This window comes from Podarcis muralis, chromosome 9 (genome assembly GCF_964188315.1).
Source record: "Podarcis muralis chromosome 9, rPodMur119.hap1.1, whole genome shotgun sequence".
Taxonomy (NCBI): Eukaryota; Metazoa; Chordata; class Lepidosauria; order Squamata; family Lacertidae; genus Podarcis; species Podarcis muralis.
Genome location: NC_135663.1, coordinates 65,024,430 through 65,044,945, shown reverse-complemented (window position 1 = coordinate 65,044,945; position 20,516 = coordinate 65,024,430).

Genomic DNA, 20,516 nt, shown 5'->3' with positions numbered 1-20,516 from the left:
AAATGTATGGCGTGTACACAGCTGAAGTCTAACCTGGCCTCTACCATCAGCTCATAGCTTCAGACTCCCAAAATGGTAAAAAAAAATAAATTAAAAATATAATTTGGGTACTCCACATTTTCAACATCATTCAGGAGACACACAAATACAAATTTATCAGGCAACGATTCAGTAGAAGGACATTTACTGATGTGAAAAACACACACAAAGTGGAACCTTTCGGACTCGAAAATGTAACCCTATTTGCAGAGCCATCAAGCTTGCATTGATTTATTTAGTTATTTTTGGGGAAGAAATGTTATTCTTACCTGTTAAAATGTTCAGGAAATAGATTAACTGTGCTTGTTCAGTATTTATTGTCATTGCAACAGCCCTAAAATCCAAAATATGAACAATTTGTCTAATGGATTGAAAGGTCTAATTCCAGCATCATTTCTGTAGCCTCAGTTGAAATACAATTTGTAAAATTACTTTATAGATATTTAGGCCAGTGGCAGGGATCATCCTTAGTGTCTCATTCTGCTTCGTGTCTTCTTCCTTTGGGGCAATGAGACACCAGACTGCTCTCTCTCTGGCAAGCATGGTTAACCCACATAGTAAAGGTAAAGGGACCCCTGACCATAAGGTCCAGTTGTGAACGACTCTGGGGTTGTGGCGCTCATCTTACTTTATTGGCCAAGGGAGCTGGCATACAGCTTCCGGGTCATGTGGCCGGCATGACTAAGCCACTTCTGGCGAACCAGAGCAGCACACAGAAACACCATTTACCTTCCCACTGGAGTGGTACCTATTTATCTACTTGCACTTTGACGTGCTTTCAAAACTGCTAGGTTGGCAGGAGCAGGGACAGAGCAATGGGAGCTCACCCCGTTGTGGGGATTTGAACCGCCGATCTTCTGATTGGCAAGCCCTAGGCAAAATGAATGAATTGGGAATCTGGATTTGGTATTTTTACCCAGGTGATTCATCATCTAGCTTTTAGCACCATTTTCTATTCATATTTTGTATTGCTGTTGAATTTTGAGAATTTTTATCATATAACTGTCTTTGGGGGGATGTTGTTCAGAAAGGCATCCCATAAATGCAATCAATGAATAAAAAAATAAAATGAGTTTTTAGTTTCATTCTTTTTGCTGTATTTTCCTTGCCTTTGCTATGAGTCCAATATTGATTCTGGAGATATATTTTGGCTATGGTTCTGTTGCATAGCGTACTAGCTCTAAAATGCAGGAGGATGTTCAGTCAGTGGCCTTACAACACACACAAAAGAGTGTGCTGTTTCTCTTCTTGTTTCTAAAGCTGCATTACTTTAATAGATTGCAGTGATAGCTTTTATGGGACACTTGCCCCCGCAACAACACTGCAGGATGAGAAAAGAATGTAGACTGTTACTTGTATATGCAGGTGAGGTTTGAAATTTTATTCCCAGGTTACCCTGATGCTAGGTGAATTCTTGAAGAGGACAGAAATAATGGGATTCTAATTCAGTTAGGCCAGCCCAGTGATTTATTCCTGCTGCTACCACTATCAGAATGGTAACATTTATGGAATTGTAACTGGTTGCTAGGTGCTGTTTCACATTTGTAAAAAAAAAAAAGGGGGGGGGACGGCAGTATTAAATTCAGTTTCAACTCCATTATAATGTTCATTCATTTATTTAATTTTAAAAAATGATCTGGTTTTCTAATACTGCAATTTATCATCCATTTGGAATTCATCAAAATTTGTACTAATTCTGTTGCTCTGGATTGCACATTTTATGCTTCAAAAACAATTATGCTATAATAACTGCTGTCATAATGGCTATTTTGTTGCACATCAGGATTGGTGAACAAAGCACTTGTCTCATGTATGTTTGATGCTAACCATATCTACATAAGAAGTTACTGTCACCTGAATGCAATTGCTTGGAAATCAATTGATTTTCTCATTCCAAATCCATAATCAAACAACCAAGGGTGCTGTTAGTTCACAGCAGTGCTATTTTTCTAGAAACAGAAAAATGGAACTCACCGTGAATGCCTTCGTCAGTTCTCTTAGAATGGCAATGGTGCCAAAACTGAGTTCTAGTGAGTTCCGGCTGAAGAAAAGGTGGCTGAAGTCAATGGAAAAACTCTAAGTGATTTGAATGATTCAGGCTTGGTGAATTGACTGATTCAGGCTTGGTGATTTGACTGATTTGATTCACATGCTTTGGCCTGATCATGTTTGAGCTTAATTGTTAGTAAGTTTATGGATTTATGTACATCTTCCTCGTGGTGAATTATCACTCAGTTATTTATAGAGCTGACCACTGCTGTTATATCAATATGATCCATGCAGATGTTTTGAAATAGCAGAGCACACCAAGGCCAATATATCTGAATATAAAGGAAAATATTTATTCTACAGTGCCATATTTTCCTATGATTTCTGCAGCTGTGGTTCTTGAACTGTGTTGTGCTGAGGATTGCAGCTATTTTTATAGCTATTTTTGTACACATCAGTTTTGTTGTAATCTGTTTCTTTCTATAATGTTGCCACTAAATTTTAAAAAATGCAGTTTCCCCATACTATCATTATTTGAAAATAATTGTTATCGCAAATATTTATAGGTTTGCACCTTGTATACTTTTCAGGGAGTTTAAATGAAGTATATGTACATTTCTAAGGAGCTGCAAGTCTTGCAAGGCAAATGGTTAGTGTTGACTAAGATTTTGCCCCAGAAAAATTGTCTCACTCTGGATATGACTGTTTATTTCAATGCAGACATGGGCAAATTTATCAACTTTGCTTTCTCTCAGTTTTGCAATTTTCCAATCCCAAGTTCACACTGGTTTCCTAAAAAAATAAAAATAGTTTTCATGAAACTTCATCAGCATTTCAGTCAAATTTCTCCAAATATACACATTCATATGCAATTTTGCCTAATATAAAAAATTACAAAGCAATTTCTATTTGATTCATTTGTATGCTATTTTTCATTAATATCTGCATTTGAATGCACACTTTAATGCAGATTCTGCATTTTTGTACACATTACTTGATGAGAGAACATCTTTGCAAAATTCGGAAAAGCGTGAATTTTGAAGGATGACATTGTTTTGGTTTTCATAGAGTTTCAGAAAGTGCAAATTAGGTATGTTTGGTGGGCTGAATTTATTGCCCATCCCAATTTCAAAGTGCCTGGAATGAAGCCAAACAAGAAGGTATTGATGTTTGAAACACAAGAGAAATATTAAAACTCTTGATTTAATAAATACTTCTATCAACAGATAAAAAGCTTTTCATTCTATAGGGCTATCTGTTACATGATGCTTCCCCCATTTTTTCCATACACTGTGGTGTGAATACCTCCGTTTATTAATTTGTTATTATCTTTATTAGCAGCTTCCTTACACCCAAAGTGACTTAACAAAAACAAGCATAAAAAACCTCCTAAAATGCTCGTGATGATATGCATAAAATAGCAGATTGAACTCAACTCCACTAAAAACTATTCATAAAATTAAGGTTGAAAGACCTGGGTGAATAAAAAGGTTTTTGCCTGGTACCTAAATACAGATAGTGATGGGGCCAGGTGTGTCTCTCCAGAGAGAGTATTCCACATTTTGGGAGCCAGCACTGAGAAGGATCCTTCTCATGTCACCATTTTCTACATGTCCCTTGGAAGGGCCTCAGATGATGAACACAGGGTACCAGTTGGTTCATGTGTGGAGAGGCAGAGTTTGTGGTACTGGGGTTCTAGTCATTTTATGCCCTCGTGGTCTCAGATAAGACCAAATCTCTGCAAGTTATAGGTTCAAAACCCTTAAACCAGCAGTTCATCATTTAAATGTGTACTACTCCTCACAACAACAACAAAGCAACAAAAGAAATCTTGCAGAGAACATTTAGATTGATTTTAGTGATGAGGTGCAATCCAGATTCATCTGCACCTCTACCCACCGACTTGGAAGGATCTGACTTTATCTTTTCCATTTTGAAGTTTGCATGAATGCCACAGACTCAGAAGTGGGTCTGAGAAGTCTCATTAAAGTCGGGGATAATCCTGGGAGAGGCCCCTTCCTGCTGCTCCTGATGAAAAGAGGGAGAGGTATCTGTGTGGGTCTCCTCCATCGCAGTACTCAGCCTGTGCAGACATTGAATGCTGGCTTCCATGCATGCACGGCTCATTCAGTGTCCAGTCATAGGGTGGTGAGATACATCAGAATCAGGACCCCTGAACCTTGAATAGTTTTGTAGAAGAGCAAATTTCAGCAGCTACTTCGTTCATCATGGAATGCGTAAGCATTATCTGGATCTCAACAGAGCACCTAGGGCTTCCTGATTGGAATAGACATATGAGTACGCTTAAAATGAATCACTTTTTAGAGGATCCATTTCCAAATAAGACACTGAGGGGGGAGGGCATCAAGTTAGGACACCTAAGTCCTCTGAAAGGTTTTCTGAGAGTTCTTAAACAAACTTAGTAATGGGTCTTGCCCAGTGGCCTATAATTATTTGTGCATGCTTTCATCTTGCCCTCTGATAACTTTTGACATAGCATTTTCTCCCCTCCCCCAACAAGAAAAAGAACAATCTCCCCCAGAAAGAATTCCCCCAGCAAGAAGAACAATCAAGTTCAGAAATTATTCCCTTGATCAGATGCAGTTAATATTTAAAAAATAGTGGCCATTTTTAACCTGACCTATTCAGTCCTCATTAACTTGCGGTTTTGTGCTATAAAGTGTTTCAGAATACAATCCTACAGTGTAACATTTTTATTTTTATATCTGCTTATCAACAACACCCACATGGCTAAAATCAAAATACATTTTTAAAATAATTTTAATAATTCATGATTATTCTTTAATCCAGGAAAACAAATCACTTCCTTTCGAATATTGTGTTATAATATCCCCCGCAAAAGAAAATAAATTTATTTGATTCCCCCCCCCCGTGCCTGTTTCCACAATTTTGTTCTGTATTGTGTGTGCCTTCCCCTTGATCCCATTCCTTTGCTGTTCTTCTGTGTCTTTGTTCTGTCTGATGTTCTGCTCCGTTCTTTGTGTAGGCAACACAATACAACGATGAGATTTCTCCAAGGAGTCCCTTTCCATTTGCTGCCCACATGCAGAATAGAGCAAACATTTCATGTGAAGTATAATAAGCACTGGTTTACCTTTATATTCTGAGTCATGATATCTGACCCACTTTGATCTATATGTGGGAGGACTTTCTCCTTGAGAATGAAAAGATAAGATTTGATTTGGTGAATTGTCATGCCCAAGAACACATTCCAGACCCACCATCTCCCAGAACCCGGTGAGCCTTAAAAGTAGGAGAGCAAAGATGTCGAAGACAGAGGGCACTTACTGGCACCCGTAGAGGAAGTGATGATGATGGCGAATGAGGAAGTTTGAAATTAAAAAAGGACCGTAAGAAACTTTTCCTTCTCTTTATACTTTCCTGGGCAACCAGCCGGGAACCACTGACAGCATCCTGACACCAGGCCTGCATGAGGAAATGAAGCAACAGGCAGCCTTTCATGTGAAAAACTAAAATCCTTACCTAGTTTGGAGTGAGGCATCGCTTATTTCTATTTTTTGGACTGCTCTTTTGTACAAGCATGGTAGATTACAGAAGGTATTATGTGCAAATGTAGACAAATACCCATGGACCTCAGCTTCCCTGGCTTGGAGCAACACACACACGTCTGCTGTTTTGTGCTAATCTGATAGATTGAGAAACTTGTATTAAAAGGGAAAAAAAATAAAGGTGTGAGCTTACAGGTAAACAGATAGGCCATTTCCTGCTGATTTCCTGCAAGATCTTGCGAGATCTCATCAAAGTCTTGCAAGATGTCTAGGAGAGCAAAATATCTCTTGAGATTTGGGAGAGATCTTGCAAGGCCTTTCATTGCAGGAGGCCTTTTGCCGGCGTTTGACGCCATTTTGGAGCAAATCGGACAATGTTGTGTTTTCGGTGAAACGGTGACCCCACGGGTTAGAGTGCTAGGGACTCATTTTGTTGGGAGCCATGACACATGGGGTTTTCACCACCAAATGCTTGAGGGGGGCCTGTCGCACTGTTTGGTGCCACATTGGAGTGAATTAGACGATGTCAGTTTTTTTCTGAAATCTTGACGTTGCGGGTTAGGGCATCGAGGGCTCATTTTGTGGGGCGCAATGAAACGTGTTCTCACTGCCAAACATTGCAGGGGACCTTGTCCCAGTGTTTGCCTCCACTTTGGAATGTCTTGGCTGATGTCAAGATTTTCATGAAATCTTGACCCCGCGGATTAGGGTGCTGAGGTCTCATTGTGTAGGGCGCTGTGAAACGTAGGGTTTACACTGCCAAATGTTGTAGGGGGCCATTTCTTGCCATGTGGCAACACTTGGGAGTGAATCGGGCAATGTTGGATTTTTGGCAAAATCTTGACCCCGTGGGTTACGGCGCTGAGGGCTCATTTTGTGGAGTGTTGTGAAATGTAGTGTTTTCGCTGCCAAATATTGCAGGGGTCAATTTCTTGCTGTATGTCTCTGCTTTGCAGTGAATCGGACGTCGGTTTTTCAGTGAATTCTGATCCTGCGGGTTAGGCCACCGACGGCTCGTTTTGTGCGGCAATGTGAAATGTAATTTTTTTGACCCCCAAAGGTTGCAGTGGGGCATTTCTCATTCTATGGCGCCGCTTTGGGGTGAATTGGACGAATTGAGCAACTCCTGTTCTCATGTTCTAAATAGCTAAAGCTGCATTTTTAAAAAGTAAATTCTTTGCTACCATTTACCTTTAGGGTACTTTACCTTTAGGGACACGGGTGGCGCTGTGGGTCAAACCACAGAGCCTAGGACTTGCTGATCAGAAGGTCAGCGGTTCGAATCCCCACGACGGGGTGAGCTCCCATTGCTTGGTCCCTGCTCCTGCCCACCTAGCAGTTTGAAAGCACATCGGTGCAAGTAGATAAATAGGTAACGCTCCGGTGGGAAGGTAAACGCCGTTTCCATGCGCTGCTCTGGTTCGCCAGAAGCGGCTTAGTCATGCTGGCCAGGGGTACCTTTACCTTTACCTAATTTGCAAATTGAAGAGGAAACTGTAACAATTTGGCATATATCTACCTAACTACAGTTTCAAAAATATTGCATTATGGGTTAGTAAAGGTAAAGGTAACTCTGCCCATACAGGCCAGTCGTGTCCGACTCTAGAGTTGTGCGCTCATCTCACTTAAGAGGCCGGGAGCCAGCACTGTCCGCAGACATTTCCGGGTCACGTGGCCAGCGTGACGAAGCTGCTCTGGCGAGCCAGCACCAACGCAGCACACGGAAACGCCGTTTACCTTCCCACTATAAAGCGGTACCTATTTATCTACTTGCACTTAGGGGTGCTTTCGAACTGCTGAGTGGGCAGGGGCTGGGACCGAACGACGGGAGCTCACCCCGCCGCGGGGATTCGAACCGCCGACCATACAATCGGCAAGTCCTAGGCACTGAGGTTTTACCCACAGCACCACCCGCGTCCCATTATGGGTTACAAATTTATAAATGGCAGGTTTTTTTTTTTAAAAAGTCACAATTGTGAATGATAGAACTTCAAACTGGAAATGCACTTTCTGGGGGTCGGCAGAAGGCACACAAAGTTCCCATTCAGCAATCCATCAGGCCTGAACAGAGGTCCCTAACTTTTAATTAATCAAAACAATTGCTGCAACAGGAGGTAACTAATGAGATCAAGCTTGGTAGGTAGTTGGCATGTCCCGATCAATGTTTCAGACCAGAGCATTGTCAAGCAAAGGGCAGTTACATGATGTATCTTCTCGATATAGCGAGTGCATATGAAAATTCATCTGGACACAAAAGAGAATAATTCCACATTGTGGTTTGATGTTGGTGCTTCTTATTAACCTATGGCACCAGAATCAACACAACTGCATATGAATGATGTGATTTGTCCCAGGCAGGAGCCATCCACAGTCCCTGTACTATAACAAAGTTAGTGTTTCAAGTCTGCTCAACCATTTCTGGAGCAGATCAGGTATATAATCATTCTGTATCAAGTACATGTTTAACAATGTGACTGAAGCTGCTTTCTCATCACCACCACCACTGCTTCTGGCATAGAGATCTTGGGCCAAAAAATGGACTTTCTAAGAAGAAAGAGAAACTTTTTCTAGCTCTTGACCCTGCTTGTAAAGCATGCAGATCTTAGAAGACAGAATTAATAGGAGTATTAGCCCTTATCATTTGTAGGAGACATTCTTGATTCTGTGCAATCAGTGGAATTATTATTTATTTCTATTATTTCTAATAATCAAATAGAATCGAGACACTTCACGTCCCATTTTATCTTTCTGATTGCATCCTTCAGTTTTCAGCAGTGTAGGTGGGTGTGGGTCTTTAAATTATCTCCAAATCCTTCTCCAAAGCTCTCACACTTCTTTAACAAGGAATGGAAATGAAAGGAGGGTAACGGATACACACACACACACACACACACAGGCTGACAACCTGATTCGACTTAAGTTCAATGTGGAATCGAATGACTCCCCCATGCATTCACACCCACTGGTTGTACCCAACACACACCAAAATATCTCCCCCAGTGGCTGTGTGTTCAGGATCAGTGTGAAGTACCTCAGTGTGCAGATGTACACACAAAGGGGTCTTCCATGTGAATGAGGAGACCCTGAACAATCAGGGCTCCTGTTTTTGTAGGAGACCTTCATGGCAATACCAATTGCACGGGCACCAAGCATGTGTAGATGAATAAATGTAGATGAATAAATGAGCAAATTAAGTTAGTTTGGATATGCAGATGATATTTAAAATAAATTGAATGAACTGCAGAAAGAGGGGAAAGGAAGTCAAGTTTTGAAATGTTAAAATGATTGTAAAATTAGTGAAATGTATAAACCTGAAAAGCATATATAATATGCAGAGCACTATTAAGGGTCCCCCATGGATCAGAAGCATGACTCATGTTATGCTTCAAGGGAAGTAATAGTTCCACTCTATTCTGCCTTGGTCAGACCACACCTGGAATAATGTGTCCAATTCTGGACACCACAATTTAACAAGTATGTTGACAAGCTGGAACGTGTGCAGAGAAGGACAACCAAGATGATTAACGGTATGGAAACCTTGAGGAATCGATAAAACAATAAAATTAATTAGATCATGAATTCTGCATACATCAAAATTATTCCGAGACTAGTCTAATGTGTGAAAATCATTGACCCACCAAATGTAAACTTCAGCATGTAGTTTAGATCTGCCCTGTCTTACTTCAAAGTAGGCCTGCCAAACTTTTTATAGGCCAAAAAGATTTCTATTAACGGATTGCTTCTTCTGCTACCATACTGACTTTCAAACAGTGAGTGAGAGAGTGTGTCGTGACAAATTAAGAAAATATATTGGATGTGCCATCTTCCACTTTGGGCCACTCAGAGTGGAGAAGCGCTATTAGAGATGAAGGGGGAATGATTTGATTTCCATTTTAATGCAAACCTATCTAATTTGCATTTTTCATACAACACACAAACTGAAACACAGATGCCCTTCAAAAATCACACCACATTTTGCAAGAGAGATCTCCAAAAGGAATGCATACAAAAAGCATATATTAGGGGGAAAGCTCATATTAGCAAAAACAATGTACAGTCGTACCTCAGAAGTCAAATGCCTTGCGAGTCGAACGTTTTGGCTCCCGAACGCCGCAAACCCGGAAGTGTATGTTCCAGTTTGTGAACGTTCTTTGGAACCCGAACGTTCGGTGGGGATTCCGTGGCTTCTGACTGGCTGCATAGTCGGATAAATAAAAACATGAATAGTCTGATAAATTTTCATGTACAACAATACCCTGATGCAGAAATGGGGCAAAATAAACTTAAGTTCAGGCAAAAGTGAAAAAGAAATAGAGTGAAAAAGCAACTAACAGATTTGTCCACCGCTTAGCTTAATATTGTCCTCCTTTTCTCTGTCTTTGCCAGGATTTTGGCAGAATGTGCTCCCAAGAGAGGGAAGGGCAACTCCCTGGGATTTCCTGCAGCTAACAGGTGTGAGGAAATCTATAAGACATCACCATTACGCAGCATGAGGCAATAATGATTGAGCTATTCAACAGCTCCAATGTGATGTCTGTCAATTGTTCTGGAAACTGATTGCAGAGAGAGATATACATGTTTCTTTTTGAGTGTAAGAATTGTGTGACCCAGTTTTAATCCAGAAATGGCAGGGGGAATGTGCAGGTATCAAAAGTTTGAGAAACTACCCTAGGATAATTAGCAAGCAGGCACAATATAAACAAATAATTACATAAACAGAACAGCAAACATAAGCACAGGTGACCTTAATAATAAAAATATTGCACGTTAGGAAACAATCTAATTTCCATTCAGAACCACTAGTGTTTGCCTTCTGCAGATTTTCCCCTCTGCTGGTTTTATAGAGCAGGATTTTTTCCACATGCAGGTATTTCCAATATGATTTCTATTTCATTAATTCATTAACCTGACGGAGACATCCCAAATTAAAGTATTTCAATCAATATGTTCCAGTCTGCTGGTAACCACTTCGGTCATTCCATTTGATATGCTCAGAATGAAAACAAGGGTGCTACCGATTAGAGTCCATGTCTGCCAGCTCAGCTTAGGAGAGTCTTTGATACAGCGTGAATCTGTATTTGTTACACAGCAAGCTGTTACAAAGCAATGTCATTATGTAAAAAAAAAAAAAAAAAAAAAGCATGCTGAAATAATTTATGTGCACCTCTTATAACGTTTTTTTGGCAAAAGTGCTGCCTTTGGCAATGCACCCAGAAATTACATTCTCAATGCACTTTACAAGAATATGTTAAACTGTCTAAATATCTTTGAATTCATGCATGTAATTCAATTGCACCCATTTCCTCTAACTTTTGGCATTCATAAAAGCTGTTAACTGGCACATTCAAGATGGCTTCTTCAGCTTCTCTCATATTCCGCCTCTAGTCATCTTTCCAGAGCAAGTTGTCCCATTCCAAACTTGCTAAGCTGCTTCTTTCATCATGCAGAATGGGAAATGCAGAGACACATTCCAGAATGTAGATATTAACACTTGACCACTATAAACCCTCCACAATCTCACATTTTCCAAAGATGCCAAGACCACTCGCTGTAATCAAGGTTAGTCCCCTTAAGCACCCCTTCTTTCCAAATTGTTAATTTCCTCCCAACTGCCAGCTATGAGCAGGGCAGTGAGTTGGCAGTCAGCATTTTGGATAAACTTCATTTCAGAGTTAACTTTGCATGTGAATATTCCCCACAGATGCAGCACATCAAAGACAGAAGCATAGCGGCTGATGCCAGAGGACCAAGAATCTTTGGGCTCCCAATCTTTTTTTTTAAGGGCCCTGGGGGGCCCTCATTGTTGAGTCCAAATGTGGAGCCTAGTGTGGGAAAATGTCAAGTACTTCAGAATATGGTAGCATCCACAGAAAATTGTATAGCAGAGATCTGAGGCTGGCAAGAGGTCTAAGTTTGACTATGGGTCAAACTGCATGCTTAATATGAAATGTGCAGCAGTTTCTCCTAGTTATTTGGTTTATTACAAGTCATTGAGATCTCAGCCTATGGGATGGGGAACATGTAATAGGATGGCTTATGGGCCAAGGTATGTGGGAGGCTTCTTTCATATAGTAATATAGAAAGGCAGTATACTAATTAAAAGTGAAGTGAAGTGAACCTTTTTCAGCCTGAACACTGCATTCCCTTCTGGGCTACTAGATGTGGCAGAAGCAGAGAGAGGGCAAATTATCAGAAGAAGGAATATCCCTCTGTCACACTCTGCACCATAGGCTAGTTTCTACCCACCCCTCTCAATTCTCCACCCAGGCAAGGAAGAGGCATTATCAGAATAAAGGGAAAGGTAAAAGGTAAAGGTAAAGGACCCCTGGATGGTTAAGTCCAGTCAAAGGTGACTATGGGGTTACAGCACTCATCTTGCTTTCACGCCAAGGGAGCCGGTGTTTGTCCACAGACATGTGGCCAACAGGACTAAACTGCTTCTGGCACAACAGGACACCATGATGGAAACCAGAGCACACAGAAAGGCCGTTTACCTTCCCATCACAGTGATACCTATTTATCTGCTTGCACTGGCGTGCTTTCAAACTGCTAGGTTGGCAGGAGCTGGGACAGAGCAATGGGAACTCACCTCGTCATGGGATTTCGAACCACCAACCTTCTGATTGGCAAGCTCAAGAGGCTCAGTGTTTTAGAACCACAGTGCCACTCGTGTCCCAGAATTCATGTATACAATCCCAGCCAGGCGAAACTCTGAAGTAAGGTGGAAAGCAGAGCTATGGCCTGCAGAGGGCAGATGTTTCTGGGGAGAGTTCCAAGGGCCAGATATAAACACTTGGAAGGTCAATTATGGCCCTCAGGCTTGAGGTTTCCTGCCTATGATGCAGGTGATACAAACCTCACAAGGCAGCAACAAAGTCAACCTTGGGACCCTGTGTTAAAGAAAATGTTGCAGAAGTGAATCATGTGGCTATAGCAATGTCCCATTGGCCTCCCAGAGTCTGCACGAACCTCACGGTATATATAATATGGTAGGAATCATGTAGGTACCTACAAATCCACATATAAAATTATCCAACCACCTATCTGCAAGAAAATTAATTCACCCTAGCATATCACATCCCTCCATGTTAATCTGTGTCCATTTCCTGTGCTCTGGCTAAAGTTAATTGTTCCCTATTTTCCTACCTAAACAACAGGCTTTTTAAAAAATGAATATGTGCACTTTTAATCTATCACATGCTAGAAGGCTGCACTTTATGTTAATGTCTTGGTCCTTGTGGAGCCATTCTGCTTCCATATACTGAAGGGAGTTGAATGGCAATCACTTACACTCAATGATAAATAAAGCACTTGAAAAGCTGGGCTGTATATAAAATGGGCTTTAAAGCATTCCTTATATTACTAGCTCCCATTATGTCATTTTAATATTCCATGATGGCGAGGGTATAGACTTTATGGTGGAAAAGCTTGAATTTGTTTCCTTCCCTGCATCTCACCACCAGATAACCTTATCTAGAACTAGTAAAAGGCAATGATTGTGTTGAATTAATATCTACATAGGTAGTTGTTACATTGCAATTTACTTGCAGAGAGTCATTTATGCACATGCCTGCTATTGTAGCCCAGTAGCTGTCTGCTATTAGCAATCGTCCCCATCCTTGGACTTTTTGTCCCTTAAAAGATTTTTAAAAATCTGACTCAATACCTGGGCATTAAGTGCTTTTACACACAAATATGTGCATCGCCTGTTAGCTCTACATTTGATTGCTTTACAGTTGATGAGCAGCTAAATATATCAATCACTTTTCCATAATGGATCTCCCTGGAGTGGGGGGGGGGGGTCCTATTCAATGAGAAGGGCTGAAACCATCTGCCCTGCCAATGTAGTTGCATTCCTGTTTATATGTATAGCATCTGAGTATGAATTAAGTTTGTTTTACTTCTGCTGTGCCATATGGGTCACTTTAAGAAAGACATTTTGTATCTGTTGATTGCCAACACCTGTTTCTCGAATCAATATTGTGCTTGTCCATATAACTCGCTGCTTACAGCAGCTACTACTATGCTATAAGATCCCCTGTCCAGTGATATCATATATAGTATGTATGGTTATTGACAGTTTTTTAAATTATTTTTGCTGTAAAAATGTGTGAGATTACGATATTGTATTTATTTGTTTTACCTAGAGTTTATACTACTGATGAAGCCTAGGACGGCAAAACAAGGCTAATATTCCGGAAATCCTTGTCTTAGACTTTGTGAAAGGATTCTGTGGAACTGCAACAACCTTTCATGTGGATTGTTGGACTCTATGAACAGACAGGTGGAATAGACACTTTCACATATATGGACCTTATCCATAAACTGATTAGAGAATGAACTGATCCACTGGGTCTTCTACCTTTTTCGTGGAACTTTATGAGCTACTTCTGTTGAAATCTACAGTTCAATACAATGAATAGTATATATTATTTTTTCAAATGTACAGCCGGTTACATCTTGTGTGTTTATTGAATGTAGCTGCATCATGCACGAACAGAACACTGAACCAGAATGGCGTGTGTCACGCTGATAATTCGTCCTAATAAGAAGTTTATTAAAAGTTGGCTCTCCTCAGGATTTATTAAGAGGGAGAGAGAGCAAGAGAGAGATTTCACATTCTAAACGTATCGTTTTACTTTAACTCGCCCAATAAGCCAGAGATATGAAGGAAATAACCTCCTTCTGTAAATATATTTGTAAAATCAGGAGTAAATTTAACTGAACTGGCTGAATAATTGCAGATCTGCTTCTTTTGAATAGTTCTTGGTTTCAGTCTAATGCTCCATGTATTGTCTTGCAAAACAAACAATTAAGAAAATTGGGAGAAAGTCTAAGCATCTTTAGAAAAACTGGAATTAATTCCCCACTGATCAAACAACTGATTAGCAGCAACATGTGCCTCTCTTTTATCTTTCAAATGCAAATTATTTTTTCCTTTTTTTTTTTTTACAAAACAAAAACTAAATGAGTTTTAAAAACTGTTTCTAGCTACACAACTGACTCATCCTTTTAATGAAAACCAAAGATTTTAAGTATACTAACACTTTAAAAATCTCTGCATCAGACAGGAAAGCCAGAAGGAGGGGTTCTGGTGGTGAGGGAAGTAATTTCCATTTCAACTAAAATAAGGGGTTGGAAAGAATGATGATAATGCACATAGGTCAGTCTATTGAATCAAGTACCTTCATTTCCTATTTATAATCTCTATCCATTGACTATATTCTTATCTGAAATAGAATGAGATAAATGGCTTAAAATAAAATCCAAATGATTTTTTTAGGAGATCCACACCATTCTGTCTGTAGATAGGGATAGACCGTTCTAAACATCACAGTGGTGGAGTAATCCACTGGGATTTTTTTTTAATAGAAAAAAATAATGAATTGCTGCAATTTTCTCATTTATCCCATTAAATATATATTCATGTATGGATTTTTAAGTAGCGTACATATTTTTGCCAGCAATTTCTCTCAACATAATGCCTTTTTGTATGTAATTTTCACTAATTACATACATTCACCTTCCCTGAATATGTGCATTTTTGTAAACCTTGGTTGGAAAACTGCATCACAAAATTTAGAGAAGTGCAAACTTGGAAAGATGTCTGTGTTTCAGTTTGTGCATTGCTTTGGAAGAGTCTGAATTAAATATATTTGCTTTCAAATAAGAACTGAACTGAATTTCTCCCGCATCCCTAGCTCTCCTCTGCAAAACCTCCGCTACCACCACCAACATCTGAGTTTAAATTCCCTTTTATTCTGGCATTTCCATTTTGACTCTCTAGTCTTAGTCTCCTTCTCCTCTCCCTTCCTTTTGTATCTTACCCCTTCCCCCATTAAATTTATTATATAGTTAAGGCTCAAGTCTTTCTTTCTTTCGTACAGCAACAGAGGTTTTGCTCATGGCTTATCGATAATAAATATAGAACTGAGAGGCGATGAGGCCCATGGCCATTTACTGAGCCAATTTCACCTGTTACCTGTTTTAACTCAAAGTCAACAGAATCTACAAAAGGATTTGTTAACAGAATCAGAAGACTATATGACTCACTTCAAATCTGCCAGGCAGGGCAAAACAACAAACCAGTATAGGTCAGTGCAATGTCCCCATAGCACAGACAGCATCTTATGCACTAGGGACATGGGTGGCACTGAAGTCTAAACCACTGAGTCTCTTGGGCTTGTCAATCGGAAGGTCACAGTTCAAATCCCTGCAACAGAGTGAGTGAGCTCCCATTGGCCTGTCCCAGCTCCTGCCAACCAAGCAGTTCGAAAGCACGCCAGTGCAAGTAGATAAATAGGTATTGCTGGGGTGGGAAGGTAAACGGTGTTTCCCTGAGCTCTGGCTTCCGTCCCGGTGTCCTATTGCTCCAGAAGCGGTTTAGTCCTGCTGGCCACATGACCCAGAAAGCTGTCTGTGGACAAATGTCAGCTTCCTTGGCCTGAAAGCGAGATGAGCACTGCAACCCCATAGTCGCCTTTGACTGGACTTAACTGTCCAGGGGTCCTTTGCCCTTTTTTTTTACTTTTGCTGTCTCAGAGGACAAGTTGAGTAGAAAATGACCACAGACCACAATCATCACAGAATGTAACCACCAGCCCCCCCTTCCCCCAATCATGGCATGTTATATTTTGGTCACTATGTATGAAGTGGTATATAAATCTCAGAAATAAATACTTCGATTGAGAGTCCAGAGGTAGCAGTATTATCAAATTACAATGGGGTGGAAGGTTCACAGGCCAGGAAGGACTTGCTCAAAGATTTAATGACAGCTGCATGAATTATGATAGCTAGGAAGTGGAAGGGGCAAGCAGAAGATAAAATGGAAGAATGGTATAACGAGGTGTGGGATATAGCTATTAATGATAAATTAACATGTGCCATTAAGGCAAGACAGGGAATATGCAGAAGAAATGATTTCAAGGAGATATGGAGGGTGTTTGTAGAATTTTTACTGTCAAAATGGAAATGGGTCAAACCATCACAAGAGGTGCTGAAATTTTGGGAGGTTGGATAGTTACAATGGAATGGTCCTGGTGGTGGGTGCACATTTTTATTCTTATTTATTTATGGTTATTACTTTGCCAAAATAAAATAATAATAATAATAAACAAATACAAAAAAGAGACATAAAAAATACTTAAAATAAGGTTGACCAGCAAATACCTATCAAACATTTGCAAATCTAGAATATTTGCCATGATAATTCACAACAGTTGAGTTTAGGAATAATTTTGGGGATCAAAAATAATTTCTTTCAGCTCGAATTTCTACAGGCTAAAAATCAAAATGAACTTACTGTTTCAAGAAGTCATTTATTTGATTCATTCCTCCCAGAAAGAGTGAGGTACCTAGGCATGGTGTAATATTCTACAGCAGAGCACAGTTTGTTAGTTGCCAAGGTAACTCCATTTTCCAGAGATGTGTTTGTGGGTTTGGCTTTGCTCTTTGGAGTTATACACCCCTGTGGTGGAAAAATAAATGTGATCAGCTTATGCATGGGGGAATACAAAATGTGATGAACCATGGAAAATATTAAATTGCTGACATTTTGTGCTTCTGCTGTATAATTTCCTGAAGACTATTGTTACAGTGATTAGTTTCTTTGCCCGTGAATACAGTTTGAAAAATTGTAATTAGACATAGGAGCTGAAATGTTCTCAAAGCTAGGAAGGTCTATTACCACTTCATTATATCTGAGAAATAAGTGATGCAAGGGCTAAATTCTTTGCCACTTTGAAAACTAAGCAAACCATCAACTTCAGAGTGTGTGAGTGGACTATAACCTTTTGGTGTTAAGTTTCGGCATGGTGGAGATGAAAAGTTTCAAGAAAGGACTGGAAAGGGATTAAAAAAACAGGGGTTTCGATTTTAGGTTGGGAAGTTCCATTTCATAATTTTATTAAATTATGTGAAATACTCAGTTAATTTGGAACATAGGGAACTTGTTTATCTTTTTGTTTTGGTTAGAACCTTGTTTGCTAAACATCGCATACCACACCAGTGATTAGAGAATGGAGAGATAAAATATTGGAGTGTGCAGATATGTGTAAATTAAAAGAATTTTAAAGACACCAAGAATGAAGGTAGACACAATATATGCTTTTTGATATAGTGGTGAAAAATATTCATTACAATAAAAACAAACGTTAATCAGAAGCCTTGGATTTACAATGAATTGATGATTTGATTTGCATGTTGTCCTCATTGTAACTCGTCATGGGGTAATGGCTTCCTCTTGTATGGTTGTCAATTTTATTTCAAACAACTGATATTTTTGTGTAATTTGAGGAATAAAACAAGTTTTTACAAGTTAGCAAATGGAAAGGGATAGTGAATATGGGTGTCCTGGTTATTCCTATTTGCCATTCATGTTGGCCAGGAATGTCCAAAGTCCGTTTCGGGGGCCTAATCTGGCCTGCTGATCAGTTTAATCCTGGGGTAAAATCCTAAAACAGCCTCAACAACTTCAATCCTAAAAAAAGTTCAACAAAAAAGGCCAACAATTTTGGTTTCTGCTGTGGTCGGCCCTCATGGCTCTCACTTCATCAAATCTGGCCCTCTTTGAAAAAAGATTGGACACCACTGATGTTGGCCTTCATGAGCTGAAGTAGAAACTTCTGAATCAGGGAGCTTCTTGTGTTTATAGAGGTTTCTCATGCATTTTTGAACCTTGATTTTCTAGGTTTCCAAAAATGTGAGGAAGCTCCCTGAGTACATGAAGCTCTCTTATTCAGAAGTTCACCTTGCAATTTGTGGCGGGTGGCTGGAATAGCAATGGGGGCCAGAGCCAATACACTTGTCCCAGATCTTCTTCCTTGTGTGTTAACTCAAAACTGACATTAAGTTCTGACATAAGGAAGTTATGCTGGTGTATCTCTGTTTCAGCCAAGATGAGGAATGTAACCACTGCAGCCCTGGGAAAAGCCCAAGATCTGTTGAACCCAAACTTTTCCATCCTAGTGGATGTTGAACTTAGATTGCACTATAAACCAGTGAGACTTGAAAGAACTTCCCGGTGCATTTTGAGCTTGTCAAACAATCACTGGATGATGACACTGAGACATTTCTACTTGCTTCCAAAAAGATTATGGAAGCCACTCAACCAGCCCCATGCAGAGCTTGTCCGAGGTCTCAGACAAAGTTATAAACTCAAATAAAAAAACAGCCAGTCTCTGGCAGGGCCTCCCAGCTGGCTTAGCTCTCCAAGGCCCGGGGCAAGTAAACCCAGCTGCCCACCCCCCTGAACAGGCCTGATCTCGACAATAATTAGTGCATCTTTTAGGGTTACATATATAGTGCTGATTATTGACCTTCAGCACCTCTGATACTAATGAGCTAAACGAAGCGGTATTATATTGGTATGAAATTACTGGCTTGTCATGATAGATCCCAGTCAGTCAAGAGTGAACCGCAGAAGGCAGAAATATGATGTTTGAATCCAATCAATGGGAGATGAGGCCTAGCTCACGGGGGAGAAATAATATTTAAATAAATGATGCTGAATGTCCATAGCAAAAGAGAGATTGTGAGGGATGCTGAACAAACCAACAGTTCTGAAGAGTACCACCGAACCCATTGGAGGAAAATGAAAATATCATTGAGTTTATTGGAGGAAGAGTGATGAATAACGGTGACTACTAATATACAACCCCCGTGCAAGGTTTTCTAGACATGCTTAGGATACCCAGATTTGCAAATATTCCCATTAGATGCCCCAAATCATAATATCCATTTATGTAAAATAAGAGATTTTCTGATTTTTAAGAGCTAATAAGCATATTCTTTTGTTCCATTTGTTCCGTTTCAGCTGGGCAGGCAAGACTTTCATCTTATCAGCTCATGAGTATGAAATTTCATATGCATTTTTTAAAAAATATATATTCGTACGCCTCTTTTCAATCTATCATGATCTACAGGACAGTTAAGCATATAGATATAAACATGTTTTGTGACTATCCCCTCATATTTTTTCTGATACCCTGTTTTGATATTTTTAAAAACATCTCTGAGACAAGTTTAGTTTTGTACTTAATGAGCTTGCAGGTAGGATGATTACTACAGAGTAATAGCTGCTTGCCCCTTGAGTGTTTCCACAGATGTCAGAAGTAGCTCTCCAACTTTTTGCTAATGTATTCATTTGCCTGCAGAAATCCAGTGCTGGGTCATTCCATGCTGTGAATTGATTATAGCCTCTCTGGCAGCATGATTTTCCCATTATGCACAATTTATAGGAGGTTGCGTTTGTTAGATTTGGATATCAATATGTTTGGAACTTTGGATCCTAGCTTCCTTAAAAAAGAAATTCAATGACATATTTTACAGCAGCAATAATTTAAATTGAAAACAGTTCAGGGACAGGGACCTGTCCCTTTGTTGTTGTTGCTTCAGTTAGTGTGATGATGTTATAAAATATAGAATATCAGCATTATCTGGAGAAAAACTCCCTCCAATATCTAGCCCCGCATTCTAAAGAATTCAGGGGAAGCCCTTGTTTGAGTGTCCTCAACATCTGATGCTTGATGGACAAGGGAAAGGGAGAGGCTTCTTCATACTTTCTCCTAAGTTATTTATTTATTATGGAATTATTTGCCTAAGAGCCACCATGGTGTAGTGGTTAAGAGCAGTGGACTCATAATCTGGTGAACCGGGTTCGCTTCCCCGCTCCTCCACATGCAGCTGCTGGGTGACCTTGGGCCAGTCACACTTCTCCAAAGTCTCTCAGCCCCATTCACCTCACAGAGTGTTTGTTGTGGGGGAGGAAGGGAAAGGAGATTGTTAGCCACTTTGAGACTCCTTACGGTAGTGATAAAGCGGGATAACAAATCCAAACTCCTCCTCCTCCTCCTCCTCCTCCTCCTCCTCCTCCTCCTCCTCCTCCTCCCCTGACTAGCTGGCTGGTTAAGACTTTAGCACTCAGATTGACTTTGTGGTGTAGGCTGGTTGTTAGGTTTC